Below are 19849 nucleotides of genomic sequence, written 5' to 3' on the forward strand. Positions count from 1 at the left end.
ATGCGTTAATTTTAATAAAGCCACAAAGACACAGACAGCACTTTCTGTATTGTGTGGAGGTCCTAAGCAGATCAAGTGCTTGTATTGCTTTTGACAAGTAATACTTGCTTGTCACAGGAACATGCAGTGACAGGGAAAGTTAATACTATAAGTAAGGCTGGCTCTAAGCCCAACTTCAAGGGGGTTGAGAATGGATGCAAATCTCCCTGACAAGAAATTCTTTATAAAACACATCAGGAAACTAAGTTAGAGCAAAAGGGAAGTCAGCTCTTGCAAAAATGTGAATAAAGCCTCAAAACACTTTAAAATAAGAAAGGCTGCATGAGGCCATTTTTTTGCATGTAAATGAAACTTTTCCTGTAGGTAGGAAATGGAGAGATGCAGAAGGAAACTTGCTGTGGGATAGGGGGTGAAGCTGGCAGCCTGACAGTACTTCATATACAGAGTAGTACCGATGCCCATGGCATAGCTGCAAACAGATGATCTCAATATCACATCTACGGTTACTGAAATCATCATACAGTTTAGGCATGCAAAGGTTTAATCTTTGCACTTATCAGACAGTAATATCCAGTGTGCACTGGAATGGTTCACTGTTGAGCGAGAAGGCTCTGGGATGAAAATCAATACTTTCAAATTACTAATGCTCTCTGCAGGCGAGGGAAATTGGTATCACAGATGTAGGAGTTTTAAGTGTCTTGGGGTTTTATAAGTGAGAGCAGAGGGGATCAAGAGGCTAACCAGATACAGCAGACATATGGGATAGTCATGGACAAATGTGAACTGAGGCATAGGACAAAACTACCCGTCAATGTATCCATCATTAACAATGGTCATAATGCTTAGGCAATGATTGAAAGAATGAAATAGGAGAAATTGTTTTTTTCCACAAGGCAGATGGGCGCACACTTCAATACAGAATGCAGAATACAATGCAAGAGGATCCCAGAGTGCAGCCAAGCCACTCCGGGTTGACAGGAATCATCTGAGGTACTTAAGGCACCTTGAGAGGCTGCATCTCCCGCAAAAGGTGCATCAGGCATGGCACACTTTGAGGAAGACATAAGGCAGAGTCAAGATGCAATGGAGGGATTACATCCCTCAACTTTCTAGGCCAGCGTGGAGATTCTGCAAGATGAGATGAAGACTGTCACTGGCAACAGGAAAGTCTGGATTACTTTGCAAGGAGTAATACTATCTCAATCCTCACTAGGACAAGCAGTTCAGAAAATGGACTGATGAATTTTCTACAGGCACAAAGCACCCTCCCCCCCCCACTCTTCATACAGAGGGCTGTATCCCCTATATTCCCTGTGAATCATAATCAACTCCAAGTCATTGTACAGTACAGATTCAATTATATGAACTAATTGGGACCTAGGGTAGTTTGGATAATCAAACATATAATTGAACCGTATAAAAAAAACTTTTAAAAATGTTTTTGATGAACATTAAACAAGAAAAATAAAACAAATTTACTGCAAGTACAAAACAGTACAGTATATTATTATAGTACAAGATCAAAAAACATGCACAAGCCAATATGTACAATAGGTTCACAGGTAGGTAACTAGGCTATCTGCCCAAAGGCATTTATAAGCCTAGCTGGAATGTGCTGGCTTTCGCTACCCCCTTAGATTAGTTCCCTATGCTTCTGTCCAGCAGAGCCACTGAAGTGATCCCTGGGGTAAACTTTCTGTTTCCCATCCACTCGTCAAGGTTTCTCTTGAAGAGGGTTAGCGAGGAGCTCTGCCTAACGTAGACTGGAATGTAGTTCCAGAGCATGGGAAGTCTCTGGGACAGGAATCTATCCCTCCAGCACGTCCTATTTATTGTTGTGGTGAGGTTTAGATCCCTGGAACGTGCGGCTCGAGGGGATATGGTTTTCTTTAGGTGGAGCATGTCCATCAATTCTGGGTTGGACATGGCCTTGTATGTCAGGCAGAGATCACCTCTGAGTAGGCGGTATTCAACAGAGTACAGCTGGAGTTTCTTCAGTCGAGCTGCATAGGGCATCTGCTTGAAACCAGTGATCCTCTTGGTGAGGTACTTCTGTGGTCTTTCCAGTTGTTGCAGGTGTCTTGTAAGGTACATCCCAAATGGGGCACTGTACTCTATGATGGGTCTGATGAGTGATGCATAAAGCGGCCCAATGACCTCTTTCGATCTGGATGTAAACCCTTTTCTGATTAGGTGGGCCACATAGAAGGATTTTCTAACCACTTTGTCAATGTGATTATTAAAGGAGAGATTACTATCTACTTGGGTCCCAAGATCCCTTATTACGTCTTCTGTATTTAGGAGCTACCACCTATGTGGTAGTTTGTGGGTACTTTGTTTTTTCCAAAGGGGATGACTATGCACTCCTTGGCATTTAGCTTGAGGCCATGGTTTTGACACCAGGTATCTGTCTCAGTGAGACCCTTTTGCAGGATTGTCTGTGTCAGCCAGAGAGTCAGTTATAGCCCCTAGTTTGCAGTCATCTGCGAACTTGGTCAGCCATAGTTCTCCTGTGCTTGCCTGTACCTCTGAGAAGTAAATGCCGAACAGGAGGGGCCCTAGGACTGAGCCCTGGGGAACGCCATTTGTAACCGGTTTAGAGTCAGATCTAGCTCCCGCAACTCTTACCGTGTGGGTTTCTGTCCATGAACCAGTTGGCAACCCATCTCGTGACGTAGGGGTTTATGTTCAGGCTGGTGAGCTTGTCTATAATACCTGAGTGGGGAATGGTGTCGAAAACCTTGGCAAGGTCTAGGTAGGCTGTGTGGACCACCTATCCCTCATCTATAGCCTTGGTAACTGTCTCAAAGAAGTCCACCAGGTTTAGGAAGCATGATCTGCCCTTAAAGCCGAACTGGGTAGGGTCCAGTGTTTGGAGGTTTCCAATGTCTCTGTTAATGAGGTCCATGATGATGCGCTCCATAGCTTTGCAGACCAGGCTAGTCAGGCGTATAGGGCAATAGTTCCCGGGGTCCGTTGTGGCTCCACCTTTGTGGAGTGGAATAACCGTTGCTGTGCGCCACTCTGTGGGCATGTAGCCTGTGGAGAGGCTGAGTTTAAATAGTGTGTTTAGGTGAGGGGTTAGTTCATCTTTGAGCTCGTGTAGGACGCAGCCTGGAACACCATCCGGTCCCATTGATGCTGTGTTTTTGGCTTTGGAGAGGGCTGTTTTAACCTTAGTGTCTGTGATTTCAGGGGCACTACATACTTCTGGTATTGTTATGGGCCCTTTTGGGGGTGAGAGGGGGGTGAAGTTTGCACTGAACCCGTCTGCCAGGATGTTGCCTATATCGGTCAGTTCAGTGTATTTTGTGCAATTCTGCACTAACTCCGAGCAGATCTGAGAATTGCCACTTAGATTTTTGATGTAGCTAAAGAATGCCTTGTGGTTATCTTTGAAGTCCATGGCAATTTTTCTTTCGAAGCTAGCCCTGGATGATTTTAGGAGGGAACGTAGTTTCTTGCTGATACTGATCAGGGATGTCTTCCCTTCTTGGGATTTTACTCTTTTCTGTACTAGTTTCCTCCTTCTGTTGTATAGCTTGTTTATGGCAGGGGTCCGCCAGACTGGTTGCCTTTTGGAGGAGTGAGTCTTGGTTTTGTTTGGGATAGCACGATCCATGCATTCTTGTAGGTGTTCGTAGAGTGCATTAGTAAAGGATTTTGCAGCTTGGACAGTGCTATCCTTTAGAATGGGGGCTTTGAAACTTCCCACCTCGGTCTTAAGTAACGTGAAGTTTGCTTTTGAAAAGTTTTTCAAGGTGTTTGTTTTGACCGGGGGTGGTGGCAGAATGTGGATATCCAGAGTGATTAGTTTATGGTCAGATCTAACTAGTGAGGGGTTGACCTCTGGTGTGGAACACCGGTCGCCCATGTTGGTAATGACCAGGTCCAATATGTTGTCACATCTGGTGGGGGTGTTGACCAGTTGATCCAGGGCGTTTGAGTTTATAAATTCTAGGAAATGTTGGGCAAGGGAGTCTGTACTTGAGTAGTTCTCCCAGTTAATGTTTGGGCAATTGAAATCACCCATTATCAGGGTGTTTGGTAGGACCTTTATGCTTACATATTCAGACTTTATGATTTTTCCTACCCGAAAACTTTGGAAGGCTGCATTCAGACATTTGACGTTTCAGATAATCAACGTTTGGGGGGGCGTGGCCAAGGATGAACACAGGATAGCAGCAGATTTCTTCAGCTCCACCAATTTCATTACACTGATAGGAATTAATTACTTAAAAAATTAATTTTTGAAGTAATTTTCTTTCTAAATATGTTTGTTTTATATAGTCCTTGAACTATATCTAAAAAAGAAAGGAAATTTTAACAATATTCCTGTCAGAAATCACTTTGGAAATTTTCCTGTCAGTTTATCAGTCTGAAATGAGTTCCAGTAAGACAAATTCTCAAGACTCCAGCATCAAGAAAGAACTTCAGTCTCTGATAACTATAATCCAGCAACTTACTGCTAAGATGGATACAATGGATACTAAAATTGATACCTTCATAGAAAAAACTACAAAACAAATAGACTTGTTACATATAGACCTGCAACAACAGAAGATCCAGATGACAGGCATAGAAGAAGCTGTGAATGACATGGAAAATAGAATCCAAGAAGAGGAAATCAACATTGAGTTTCTGCTGAAACAAAATACACATTTACAAACAAAGCTGGATGACCTGGAAAATAGATCTAGGCGCAATAACATCAGGATTTTTGGACTGCCAGAAAATATTGAAGGTAATAATATTACTTCTTTTTTAACAACATGGCTCCCTAAAACTTTAGACTTACCAGAAGCATTCTCTTTTGGTATCGAAAGAGCACATAGATCTATAGCTAATACTAACTCTAACAAAAACTATCCTAGATCAGTTATAGTTAGATTTCTATCATCTTTTGATAAAGAGATGGTTCTTAAATCTGCTTGGGCTAAAGCTCCTGTTAAGATTAATGAGACAACTGTGCGTTTGACAATGACTATTCTTCCTTGGTAATAGCTAAAAGAAAAGTTTTTCTGCCACTAATAAGGGAGCTTAAAAAAGCACAGTTTAAAACATACCTTCTGTTTCCTGCCAAGCTAAAAATCTTCCTTCCTGATGGTCCTAAAATTTTTGATGACCTAGACTCTGCTTTACTGTTTATCAAAAAAAATAAGATTTTGGATAAAATAGAGGAAATGGAATGGGCTAGTCCTTCATTAAAGAGACTGGCAACTGAAACTTTGTGGAAGACTTCAGAGAAGAAGAAGAAACTAAAAAACAAATGATTTGTTCTATGTTTTTTTCTTTTTTTTTCTCTCATCATTTTACTTCATTATTAATCTTTTTAAATATAGTTCCTGCATTTCCAGAAAGCCACAAATATTCTGAAAAAGATTTAATCAAAGTTATTCTCTGTGTGCAAAGAAATGTTTTGTTTCATAACCAGTCAAAATATCTGAGGAACTAATAACAAGCTATTATTCAATTTGTTTCTCTTTCTGAAAAAGAGAAGTAAGGTCAGTAATTTGATACATTTTTTTCTTTTTTTCTCCTTTTCTTCTTTTCTTTGTTTAAACAATGACATTCTATTTAGATTATGTAGTGGGTAAAGGGTGGGGAGGGCAGGGAGAGAAGAGTAATGAAAATATGATAAATGGAATAATAACATATTTATTCCTTGTAAAAGTTTATATGTTCTTCAAATGCTATTCCTAACTATACTTTCTTGATTATACTGCTTATGCTTGTTTGTAAATAATCTGTCATGCTTTAACTAATAATAATTAGAACTAAATAATAGTAAATATGTTTTATTTTTAACTCTATTAATATAAACAGTAAGTAATATTCCATTGTATATACTTCTTATAGCTTTCTCTTACATTTTTTTTATTTCTGCTTTACACTCTTTTATTTTCTACTCTCTTTTTCTTTTCTTTATTCTTTCTCTTTATTTTTTTCATATTAATATATAGAAATGCTTTTGATCATATAGACACAGTAAATAATAAGATTTGCATAAAAATTGAGTTGGGACAAAAATATTGAGTTTTATTACTTATTAATAACTTTGGGTTTAATTTCACTTACATAGAGACTGTAATAACCTGTAAAATACATTGCAAAGGTTTTGTCATGTTTAGATGCATTTACACTGCTAAATGAATGTTTGTCACTAGTTTTTAACAAGTTTCCCGCCAAAATGTTAAGGGAGACAATCTGGGATGTGGGCTACCTCATGAACAGTGTCCTCGAGTTGTTTTAAAAGCTTCAACTCTCAGAATTCTCACAGAGAAGCTGAAAGCAGTTAATTTGACCTTTGACCCAGATATCACACTGACACATCACAGATTCAGGAAGAACACTCTACCAGGAAGTAGAACTGATGCAAATGCGACTATGTGAAGGAAAATGAACTCTAACATTTAAATGTGAGTTATTTTATATAATTACTTAAATATCTATGTTATAATTCATAAAATATGTCAATTATAATGATTTTAAATGATGCAGTTTCTTGTAGTAAGTAAATGTCTTATTTTAGAAGGCATAGAAAATGAAACATTTATTCAAGTGTTTTTGAAAATCTACTTGACTGCAGCATACTAATCTGTGTTAAAACTTATGTTCCAAACATATACATTACTATAACTCATTTAATTCATCTGATTGACAAGCATAAATAACTTTATAACTCTATTCTGGAAGAAATTGTCATGTGATATATTTTAAAGCAGTAGTATAGACATACAAAATACAGATGGCTTTTTTTACAATAATGCAAGTGTTTCTGAGAATTTGCATAACTATGCAGTATGATTTATAACAATTTCTATAAATATAATATTTTATTCTATTGACAATAATGAGTATGAGTAAAATGCACATATACAAGCAATTCAAGGGTTTTTTTTTGGAAGCTGTTGACTGCATTTACACGACAGAAAATAGATGCATCTTAATATATGTAATGTCTGAACCATATTAGCCAAAGTTTTTAATTTAAATGAATGTTAGAACTTATTTTTACATACTTTGAATAAATTAATATGTAAATATGCCTTCCTTTTTTATTTATTTTTTTTTCTTTCTCTCTCTCTCTTTCTTTCACTCTCTCTCCCTCTTTCATGTCTTTTATTTCTCTCTCTCCTCTTGGTTCCTAATATCAAGATTATTTGAATGCTATTTGAATACAAGTGTATTATATTACATAGATGTATATAGTAGTATGAATAGTTTAAAAAAAAAAGTTTATTTTAGTTTATATGACGCTGTTTTATCAAATGTGTAGTCTTGCCTTGCTAGATAACTGAATTGAAAGCTGTTAATTTAAGTTAAATATAACCAGTATTAAATTGATAAGGTGGTAGCTGAGGTACTGCTGCTTAGGGTAGGGGGTTAACTTGAGTGGTAAAATACTACTCTAAGTTGGAGTTTTTAACTCCAGGCTGGATGCAAGGTTTAATCCTTACATTATTTTCACTTGTTCATTGTTATATGTATATAGTTTTGACATCCACAATATATTTTGTACACTCATTGTCACTACAAACAAAATTGAATCCTGTACAAAATCCCATAAGAGATTCAATAAATGCAGCTATATTTAAAGGTACACCTAAAGGAGGAGATGTAACATTACTTATGTTATTTGTTATTTTGATCATAAGATTCTTAAGTTTTAAAAATGCCAAATTACATCTTTAAAAGGAATTTCTTTAAACATTAATGGATTGAATAATCCGTGTAAAAGGGCAAGCCTAATAAGATACATTAATTTACATAAGGCCAACTTAGTCTTCCTGCAAGAAACCTATCTCTTGAAAAAAGATATTGATAAACTAGCCACAAACAAATATACAGTATTAGTTAGTTCAGAGCACACTCAGAAAAAAAGAGGAGTGGCTATTTTATGGAATAAAAGTATGCCCATTCCTAAAACCATTAAGTCTTATCAGGATGACAAAAGAATGTTTTGTATGGTTACAATACAAATTAATGGGAAGACTTACACTTTAATTAATGTATATTGGATACCTGGAATTGGTATTAATACAGTGAAACATCATCTTGATAAGATCATATAATTCTCTATAGGAGATATTATTTTAGCTGGTGACTTTAATTGTATACTACATTAAAGTGATACTACCACTATAGGAAAAAGAAGAATTACATCCAATGCAAAACATTTAAATGATTTTGCTAATTCTTATCATTTGAATGATATTAATAATCACATAGATTCAAAATCATTACCATACACCTTTTTTCTAACAGATACAAAACTTATTCAAAAATAGATAGGGTCTTTATTTCTAACCAGATGGTAACAGATTTAATTAATTCCAAAATCATTTCATGTCCTATATCTGATCATAATTCAATTGTTTTTGAATTCATGATAAAAAATACTCATAATGTTCAGATCAAAAGGATACCAGCATACTTAACTCAACTAAAAGACTATAAAGAATATATACTTTCAGAAGTAAAACATTTTTAGACATAAATAATACTCCTGAAGTCTCCATTGTCTATGTTTGGGATGCCTTAAAATCATATCTATATGGACAAAGTATCAGATGGTATAATAATAAAAGGAAATCTTGGGATAAGGAATTGTTAGATATTCAAAGTAAATTAGACTCTTATAAACATAATAATAAAGAAAATATTATGGACAAGAAAGTTATTGAAGAAATAAACAAACTAAATGAGAAATACAAAGAAATTTTAACTCATAAAGTTAAAATAACTTTAGAGAAATACAAGTTTTTGTCTTATTCAATAAGCCCCAAATACTTACATAGACTTAAATATAAAACAAAAAGGTTGAATAAACAAAACCATATCAAAGAAATCTTTTCTCTAAGGAAAAGAAGAATGTTTCTAGTATACCAGAAATACTAGATGAATTTAGAAATCACTTTCACAAAATTAACCATAATAACATTAACATGGAACCTAAAGATAAAATAAAGGAGTTTATAACCACAAACATGAATAAAAAGCTTAATAAACAACAGATTAAACTATTGGACAAAAGTATTTCATATACAGAGGTTATTACACAAATAAATAAGCTTAAATCAAACAAAGCACCGGGTAATGATGGTATTATACCAGAGATATATAAAATCCTTTCTAAAAGTACATATTCATTAATACATAAGGTTTTTATTTTGGCCCAAACTGAGTTAATAACCCCCATCTTGGCAATATACATTTATTTCGCCAATTTTAAAACCTAATAAAGATCCAACTAGATGTACTTCATATCGGCCCATCTCATTACTTAATGTTGATTATAAAATGTTTATGAGCATTTTTGCTGATAGATTGAAGACAATCATCCCCGGCATTATAGATATAGATCAGACAGGCTTCATTGTAAACAGAAATACTTTTGATAATATAAGAAGAACTTTAACATTAATTGATTTTGCAAATAGGAAAAAGAAAGATTTAACACTTATTAGTCTTGATATAAGTTCAGCATTTGATTCAGTAAGTTGGGACTATCTGTTTACCTTACTGAAGTGCACAAACTTCTCAGATGCATTTGTAAATCTAATTGAGCATTTATACAAAGGAACATTGGCTTATATTAAGGTAGGAACATATGTTTCACAAAAATACCCATTTTAAAGGTACAAAACAAGGATGTCCACTTTCTCCACTATTATTCACTTTAGTAATGGAGCCTTGGGCTAATTTGATCAGAAACAGTACTGACATAGAGGGTTTTGAAATAGATGAAAATACAACATCCAAAATTCAACTTTTGCAGATGATGTTCTAATTACATCAGCAGGATCTAATTCTTCTATGCAGTCTCTATTTGATAAAATGATGAATTTTAAAAGTATTTCTGGTTTAATATTCAATGAAGAAAAAACTAAAATACTACCTATATATACACGAAAAATATTCTCATTAGTGATTTTACTAAATATGTACCCAATTCAGGTCAAATAACTTATTTAGGTATAATACTATCTAAAGATATTAAATCTATTATATATAATAATTATAATACCTGTTTTCTTAATATACAAAATCTTTTTAATACCTGGAATAATATGTTTTTTACTATGGAGGAGAGACTTACAATTATTAAAATGATAATATTCCCCAAGATTTTATACTTAATACAATCAATAATACTTCCACCTACAAAAATAATTATCAAGAAACTGAATACACTAATGTTAAATGTCCTATGGGCATCTAATAGACCTAGGATTGCATTAAAGAAACATACTAATAGCTGGTCTCAAGGGGGTATTTCTTTTCCAGACTTTAATTTATATACTATCTCTTCTATTGTAAAAGTTATTACTTTATTAATAGATCAGTCATATGTCGCAAAATGGAAAGATTATTGGGAGCTAATTAGTATGCACTTCATGAAAATCTCCTTAACACATAAAAATATGACTGTAAATAACTCCATGTTATGGTTACTAAAGGAATTTTGTACTTCACCTATTACACCTAAACATGTGGTTTGTTACCCATTAAATATTATTATTAGCTATCGTAACTTTATATTCATGCACCCTAAGTATAGGGAATGGAATTTTATTATATTCCCTATAATGTATACTCAGAGTATGCTTTTGTCATCTACTTCTGAAGGAACTCATTTAGCTATAGATATGATCTAAAGTACTGGTATCAGTTGATATCTGATAATAAAGTTAACAATCTAGATTTCTTAAAACAAGAACTTGATCTAAGAGAAACTTGCTGGTTAAAGGTTCAGACCTTTAGACATCTCATTGATAAAATAGATCTAATGTCTATAACAGTTAAAGAATCTATTCCAACACTGATTGATTACTTGATATTAAATTTACAACATAAAGTTTCTGATAAAGGTAAACTTTCATACATACATAAAATTATCAGACAAGAAACTTTTTACAGTGTAGATACATACTGGAATTATTTCACTTCTATTAATGGGGACCCACCAAATCAACAAGATAAACAATATATATTGGAATCTGCCTATAGAACTACGTCTTCCATTGTCTGGAGACTTTATACATGGAAATTTTTACATAGATCTTTTTATACACCTTTGATGATGAATAAAATAAATAATAAAGATAATCTATGTAAGAGATGTAATGTAGAAATTAATGCTGACTGGGCTCATATGTTTTATGACTGTATAAAATTGAAAGAATAATGGAAGTCAATTAATGAATTTTTGCAGGCTCTTTTTACAGATAATTTCATTATTTCTAAATCTCTTATATTATTCAACACACCTGTACCTCAAAGTGTTAAAAAGGTTAAGCTTCCCTTGTTATGGTCTATTCTAGCAGTGGCTAGGAAAATAATAACCAGAAATTGGATTTCAGATACACCTCCTTCGTTCAATGAATTTAAAAATGTTATGAATATAGTGTGCCATATGGAAATAAACACAATTAGATCAAGAACAACTAGAAAAACATCTTATTATATTGTATGGGATAATTTACAAAATTTGTTAAAAAAATCCTAATTTCAATATCATGGTATTTTAGTTTAATTAATTGATCTGATTGTAGTGGATGTCTTTGTAAATACTTTAGTTGTTTTGTTGAATGTTATAATCATATCTATTTTAATTACTTGTATAAAATTGTTATGATATTTCTCTTGTATGTTAAAACAATAAACCTGTTTTGAAAAAAAAAAAGATAATCAACGTTTGGATAATCGACTCTCTACTGTACCATGACAGAAGGGACACTCCCCATTACAACAAGTTCAGCAGTACAGAGACTGACGCATGCACATACACTTGCATACAAAATCTCATGCAGCGCCACTGCAGAAAAGTTATTTTTTCCGACATCCTTTAATCAGAGTCATTTACTACATTCCATTTTGTTCAGTATCACTTTCTCTGCAAAGCTTATACTTTACTTTCACAAAATATGCACCTTTAAATTTTTCTACTTCTTGACTTTTCTGGCTTTATTAAAATGGTACAATGTTCACAGTTCTCCACAAATGGTCTGCCTAGTAGAAAAACAAAATCTATAGCTGCTGCGTGACTACTACAAACTCATTTACCAACACACTTCTGAGAACTCATAACTTAATACAAATATAACCAATGTTTAAAGAGCTTGTGGCATCAGAGAACAAATGCAATGCAAAATGTACTAAGATGAATAATTAAACTTGAATGCAAAAGAAAGGAATGTAAGAACTGGAGAAACTCTTCATAAGACAACCTACTCAAAAACACAGCACAGCAAATAACAGTTTTGAGCCAGCATGCTTTGTACAAGGTTCATAGGTTGGTACTAGGCTATCAGCCCTAGAGCTTATACAAGCCTAGCCATAACAATTCCCTGGCTATTTCTTCCCACACTATTTACTTCCCTGGACCCCTGTCTAGCAGGAAGACTGACGTGATCCCTGGGGCGAATTTCCTTTCTCCCATCCAATCATCAAGGTTCCTTTTGAAGAGGGCCAAAGAGGTGCTCTGTTTGACGTGTATGGGCAGTCTATTCCAGAGTCTGGGGAGTCTCTGGGTCAGGAACCTATCCCTCCAACATGTTTTGTTTATTGTGATGACAAGGTTTAGATCCCTGGAGCGTGTGGCTCTGAGGGATTGGGATTTCTTTAAGTGTAGCATGTTCAACAGCTCTGGGTTTGACATGGCCTTGTAAGTTAAGCAGAGATCACCTCGGAGTAGACGATATGCGACAGAGTATAGTTGGAGTTTTTTATGGCGGTCAGCATAGGGCATTTGCTTTAGGCCTGTGATAATTGTGAGAAGGCTCACACTTCTCCTGACACAACAGGTGATACTATCCTTCAGAGAAGACTGGACTGATTAGGGAAATGTGCCAAAGAGATGCTCTGAAAAATCATAAATTCTTAACCTGAAAGTGGCCTTTTGGCTGCAACCCATATGTGGCAGGAATGCTAAACAAGAGGTCTAACATGGGGACCCACCTTAGAGAATAATATGACTGAATTCATGCCATCTGAAAATCACATTTAAGTCATTTTCTTGGAACTTATTTACTTTTTTTTTTTTTTTTTTGTGAATTTACATCTATGTGCCTGCTGACCGTCAAGTCTCCCCTTACTGGTCATGAACTAAGTTTTCCCTTCCCACTGGGGAGTAACCATGGTGAAAGTGAGAAGCAATTGAAGGGGCAATCCTCCAGGCATCCACACAGGTGCTTTGTGACCTCTCTGGCATCTTGGCAATAACAATGTTTCTAACTATGGCCCTACTCCTGCTTACCAGAAACTTCAAAGTGAAAACTCCTGCTACTAGAAGGATGATTACATTAAGTGGAGACATTTGGAAGGTTTTTCACAAAGCTCCAGCTTGCAATTGGAACACACCACAAATACTGAAGACTGGAAGACTTCACTTGCCCACATTTCTAAATTTTCAGTAATGGTGCTTTTCTGAAGGGTTATTTTCATTCTTTTTTTTTCTCACTTGAAGAAGAATATCCAGCTAAGTAAAAAAGGATGTTGTGTGGTGCAGCATGGGAAAGTACTTGTCCTCTAGAAGGCCCTAAGATTCTGGGTATGATCAAGCAAAGTCTTTGTTAAAAATAAGGCAAAACAAATGTAGTGCTCTGAAGTGGTGTACTTATGGTCTTCACCCAAGCAGAAAAGACAATTACTGCTGTAGCCATTTAGAGACTTTTCCCTCCCATATATGCAACAGATTGTGATTTTTTAAGGGAGGTCAATGGGTCCTGGAAGAATATGGCTGACTGATGAGATGCTTCTTGTGCCAAAAAAAGAACATTGTGACCATCTGCCCTGTTTATAGCAGGGTGTCATGCTGACATCTATGGCAGAAAAAGGAGACCAGTTCCACACTCAGACTGCTACACGAGTCTGTCTAGAGGGACTGATGTACACCTTTGCTAATTCCCGTGTATAAGGATTTGGACAGCAGCTGTGATCCTTATGATGGTCATCATATCTACTATGTACAACAGCATAAAATTCAATTGACAAAAGACTGCCAACTATGTGGAAGCAATTATGTACGGTGCCTATGCATTTAAACAGCTAGCCAACCTTGTCATTCATGTTTTACTTTTTATGTCTGTGTATGGGGCACAAGTGCAAATGGTAAGGCCCCTAAGATCATTATCAGGTGCATAATGCATAGGTTGCCAAAACAACTTCACAATTACTATCCCCTAGTCCCTCAGCGACAGCATACTACTTAATAAAAGGAAAATGTCATGCACTTTTATCCACAAAATCCAGCCTACTTTACTCCAAGAGTTTATAGTGGAGTTTAAATCTCAAAATGCACACACTCGAAGCACTCCTCAGTATGGAGAATGTCGACATCAGTGCAGTAACAGAAACCTAGTTTAAGGCTCCAGAGAGCACCCCAGCACTACCGGGATACAACTCATACCACACATTTCGGCCACAGAACACGGACCGAGCAACAAAAGTAGGGGAAGTATCCATATTCATCAAGGATACCCACAACTCCAGGTTAATGGCACAACATGATACTACACAGATCATCCATGTGCAACTAACATAAGGCAAAATTGAAATGCAATTTGTGGCTTGCTACAGATCACCCTCCATGTCCCAGGATCAACACTCGACCTTCCTGGTGACACTGGAAAACATTAAGGTCCTAAAAAACACCCTGATATTAGGTGATTTCAATTAACCCTAAATCAGCTGGGAAAACTACTCTAGTACTAACTCCCAGGCCCAGCGATTCCTGGAATTTATCAACTCAAACACCTTGGATCAGATGGTTAACTCCTCAACCAGAGGTGGAAACATACTAGACCTGGTCATTACCAACATGAGCGACAGGTGCTCTACACCAGAGATAAACCAGTCACTGGTTAGATCTGACCATAAACTAATCACACTGGATGTCCACACCCCACCATCTCCCCCACACAAGGAAACCTCAGTGAAAAACTTTCCCAAAGCCAACTTCACACAGCTCAAGACTGAGGTGGGTAGCTTCATACCCCCCACACCTAGGGATAACTCCACCCAAAATGCAGAAGTCTTTACAAATGCACTCTATCAACACCTACAAGGATGTATGGATCGTGCCATCCCTAGTAAAACCAAGACTCACTCCTCCACGAGAAGGAATCCAGTCTGGTGGACCCCAGCAATCAACAAACTATACAATAGGAGGAGGAAACTAGTCCAAGAAAAAAAGCAAATCCCAAGAAGGGAAGACATCCCTGACCAGTATTAGTAAAAAACTTGGGTCCCTTATAAAATCTTCCAAGGCAAATTTTGAAAGAAAGATAGCCAAGGATTCGAAAGATAACCACAAAGCCTTCTATGGCTATGTAAAGAATCTAAGTGGTAAATCACAGATATGCGCCGAGCTGGTGCAAAATAGCACAAAATATACGGAACCTATGGACATCGCCAACATCCTGGCAGATAGATTTAGTGCCAACTTCACCCCCCTATCACCCCCAAAAGGACCCATAGTAATACACGAAGAATCCAGCATCCCTGAAATCACAGAAGCACAAGTAAAAATAGCCCTTACAAAAGCCAAAAACACAGCATCAATGGGGCCAGACTGAGTCCCAGGCTGCGTCCTGCACGAACTGCAAGATGAACTAAGCCCGCTCCTTAAACTTTTCAACTGCATCCTATCCACAAGCTACGTGCCCCTGGAATGGCGCACAGCAATGGTTATTCCACTTCACAAAGGGGGAGCAATAACTGACCCTGGTAACTAGCCTGGTCTACAAGGCTATGGAGCGTATCATCATGGAACTTATTAACAAGGACATAGAAGACCTCCAAACACTTGACCCAACTCAGTTTGGCTTTGTTAAGGGCAGATCATGCCTACTGAACCTGGCTGACTTCTTCGAAACAGTCACCAAAGCCACTGACGAGGGGTAAAGTGGTTCATACAGCCTACCTAGACCTTGCAAAGGCTTTCAATACCATTCCTCACTCGGGTATCATAGGCAAACTCATCAGCCTAAACATAAACCCCTATGTCACGAGATGGGTTGCCAGCTGGCTTACAGACAGAACTCACTCTGTAAGAATAGCGGGATCAATGTCAGACTCTAAACCAGTCACAAGTGGTGTCCCCCAGGGTTCAGTCTTGGGCCCGCTATTGTTCGGCATATATTTCTCAGAAGTACAGGCAAACACAATTTGCTTATGACTGCAAGCTGGGAACCATAACTAACACTCCGGCTGACACGGACATTCTCCAGAAGGGCCTCACCGAGACTGACACATGGTGTCAACGTCATGGCCTCAAGTTAAATGCCAAAAAATGCATAGTCATCCCGTTTGGGAAGAACAATACACCCACGAACTACCACATTGGTGGCAGCCCCCTTAATTCAGAAGGGGTAATGAGAGACCTGGGGACTCGTAGATAGTAATCTCTCGTTTGACAATCACATCGCCAAAGTAGTTAGGAAATCCTTCTATGTAGCCCCTCTAATTACTAAAGGGTTCGCATCTAGAAATAAAGAGGTAATTTTGCCCCTATACTCGTCACTCATCAGACCCATCATAGAGTACAATGCCCCTTTTGGGATGTACCTCACAAGACACTACCAGCAGCTGGGGAGACCGCAGAAGTACCTCACCAAGAGGATCACAGGCCTCAAACCTATGCCATATACAGCCAGACTGAAAAAACTCCGGCTTTACTCAGTGGCATACCGCTTGCTCAGAGGTGATCTCTGCCTAACCTACAAAGCCATGTTCAACTTGGAATTGATGGACATGCTCCACCTAAAGAAATCCAAGTCACTACGAGCCACACACGCTCCAGTGAGCTAAACCTCGACACTACAATAAATAGAACATACTGGAGGGACAGATTACTGTCACAGAGACTTCCCATGCTTTGGAACAAAGTCCCTAATTACATTAGACAGAGCACCTCAATATTGCTCTTCAAGAAGAACCTTGACGAGTGGATGAGAAATAGAAAGTACACCAAGGGGATCACGTCTATGGCTCTGCTTGACAGAGGCGCAGCTAACTAATTTATGGGGCGGCGAAAGCCGACACGTATGGGCTAGGCTTATAAATGCCCTTGGGCAGATAGCCTAGTATCTACCTATGAACCTACATGCAAAGAACTGTAAAGAGTTCCTCAGCCACATGAATCAACCTGCCTCTCTCGATGGCATTAACCTTCAGACAACGGATAGTCATCCAAACTAAGGACATCCTTAAAAGAGTCCTTCAGAGCAGTAACACCCAATGCATCCTTCTGAGGAAAGAAAAGGTGGAGTTGAATACCATCTGAAAAACAGAGCAACTCAGGCTACTCTATTTAATATCATCACCCAGTGGTATGATGTACGCCATGAATAACAGGAAAGGCAAAATGGAGCTTATGGTACCCCCCCCCCCCACCACCACAGAGGGTTATCTTTAGTAGTCGTAGATACAGAGTACAATCTTATGGGTGCGCTTGAGATTAGCAGGCCATCCAGAGTGGCAGAAAGTCCACAGTGGAACACGGGTCAAGCTCTCATGACCCAAGGTGTCAAATGCCAAAGACAACCAGGTAAAACTGGTCTAGCTTGTTTTGTTCCAAATAAAGGCCGCAACTGGTTAGGCAAAAAGGTTAGAATCACTTATTACCTCATTACAACAAACAAAACAAAACAAAACTCAAAGCAATTCCCAATGGGGACTGCAAAAAGCATCTGCAGAATGTATGCTCCTTGTTATAAACAGCAAAGGAAAGTGAAGAAATTTAAAATTCCTCTACCACGTCAGTCGCCCTGCTAGACACGGGTCCAGGGAAGTAAATAGTGTGGGAAGAAATTGCCAGGGAATTGTTATGGCTAGGCTTGTATAGGCCCTAGGGCTGATAGCCTAGTACCAACCTATGAACCAATGAATTCAAAAAAGTTCATTGGTTTAACACTGCTGACCCAGACGTTCATTGGTTTAACACTGCTGACCCAGATGAAGTCACTGAGAAATAACCAAGGTCCACAGCAATACCATGACTAAGACATGTTACTTATATACAAACCTAGGACCAATATGGGATACAACCTATACAGCTACCATTCAAACTTCCCCTTCAAGTCAGGTTACAAACCCAACAAAAACAATTTAAAGTAACTGCTAAAGAACACTTAAAAACTCTATGATCATGCTTTTGCTCTCACCTTACTTAAATGTCTTCACGTACCATAAACTCCCCACTATCCTCACTTCTTTTTGCCTCTACTGCACTATGTCTTATCTTCTGTAAGTTAATTATGGCTGCTTTCACAGAACAAAATTGATTAATGTTTTTATACTATTATCATTTATTTTTCCAATGTGCTTGAAACTCACGTTTAGAATATGACTTATGTACATCTCTCTTTTATTTGTACATTTGAATTTGTATCATTCTTTATGTGTTGGATAATGTTTCTTTTTGTTTCTGGAGTTTTTCTCCCCGGGCCTCCACTGAAAAAGGGCTATTCTTAGCTCAGTCGGACAATTCCTGGTCAACAAATGTAAAATAAATAAAATTTAGATTATACTGATACTTCTAATGGCTTATGGTAGACAGTGTTGTCTCTATGAAGTATACACTTGTATGTAGACCTTTTACAGTTTACTGAACGTTAGTCATTTTACAACTTACTCTCAGTGTGTTTCACTACTGTATGAATTTTACAAGTACATATGGCAATTTGCAAACTTCTGGTTTAGATATTTACCAAACTGTCACCATAGTCAATATTTACTGGCAACAGCCAACAACTTACATTTCTGGAGAGTACAAAACCTGCCAAAACAACAACCCAAACCTTCACCAGAAACTGTCAAGTGGAAAGGTATCTGGGTCATGATCAGAAAAAGGTTACTCTGCTTCAGATCCAAGAACAAAACACAGTGAGAATGACAAATTGCATTCCTCTGTTTTCCAAATAGTGAAATTAACTGTTTACATATTTGGAAATGCACTACTAAAAAGAAGCAATGAATGTTCAACTACAGTATTATCACATTTAAAGGCATAACTGACATGTTCAGTTTTTCTGTTAGTGTTTTTCATTACTATATCCCTAATAAAATAATTTCTACATAAAACAGTAGTAATGGATAAACATTTCATTAGAAACCTACGTATGAATGAACTTTAGACATTTAATTATAAATCTGGTTGATGTCTAGTAACTATATTTTTGACACTGCATTAGTTCTGCATTTGGATGCTTTTACCTGACACTTTATCTTCTTCCTGAGGCTCCTCCCTCTTTTCTGCATCATCTGCTAGGATCTCATCTAATTCTTCATCACTGATTGGCTCATAAACTTCTCCAGCCACAGATTCATAATGATCATCATCAATTCTTCCATCATCATCACCTTAAGAAGAAAAATGACTAATTTTAGAGCTAAGACTGCTAACAAACAATCACAATTTCAACTCCTCACTGCAATGGATCCCAAGGTGATCTCTTATGAAATAAACTACTGCCAACCCAGATGTTAAACAGATGTAAAGACAAAAATGATATGCTTACCTACATCAAAGAAAAGCCACCTTCTTCTTGACCCTGTACAAGGAATTCAAATTACAAAAGGTGAATACTTGGATTAACAGTTTACTTATCAAGACTTCTGAAGTTCTGAAAGTTTCTCCCCATCTCGATTGTCATTGATGTACAACTGTTGTATAGGATGCTTTTTATGGACATTGCAAGCTGGTTTTCCTGATGTTTAGGTACTCATGTCATGAAATAATCACAAAGTGCTAAGCTGACAGACTGGTATAATCCATAACAACATATTTATGCTCTTACAGAAAAAGCAGTACACAGAGAACACTGTCTTCTCTTTCAGGGAG

General features: G+C 37.1%; 1 protein-coding gene across 1 annotated transcript in view; it reads right to left on the minus strand.

Moving 5' to 3' along the window:
• The window catches only part of LOC122801979 (zinc finger CCCH domain-containing protein 13-like), a 156173-nt gene extending 136801 nt beyond the window's left edge, over positions 1-19372 (minus strand). The window contains exon 1 of the mRNA XM_044071717.1: positions 19222-19372. The gene's annotated coding sequence lies outside the window, so the exon portion shown is untranslated. The remainder of the gene's footprint in view (positions 1-19221) is intronic.
• Positions 19373-19849: the final 477 nt, after the last annotated feature.

This window comes from Protopterus annectens, chromosome 5.part0, assembly GCF_019279795.1.
Source record: "Protopterus annectens isolate FY-2018-M chromosome 5.part0, PAN1.0, whole genome shotgun sequence".
In the NCBI taxonomy this organism is placed as follows: Eukaryota; Metazoa; Chordata; order Ceratodontiformes; family Protopteridae; genus Protopterus; species Protopterus annectens.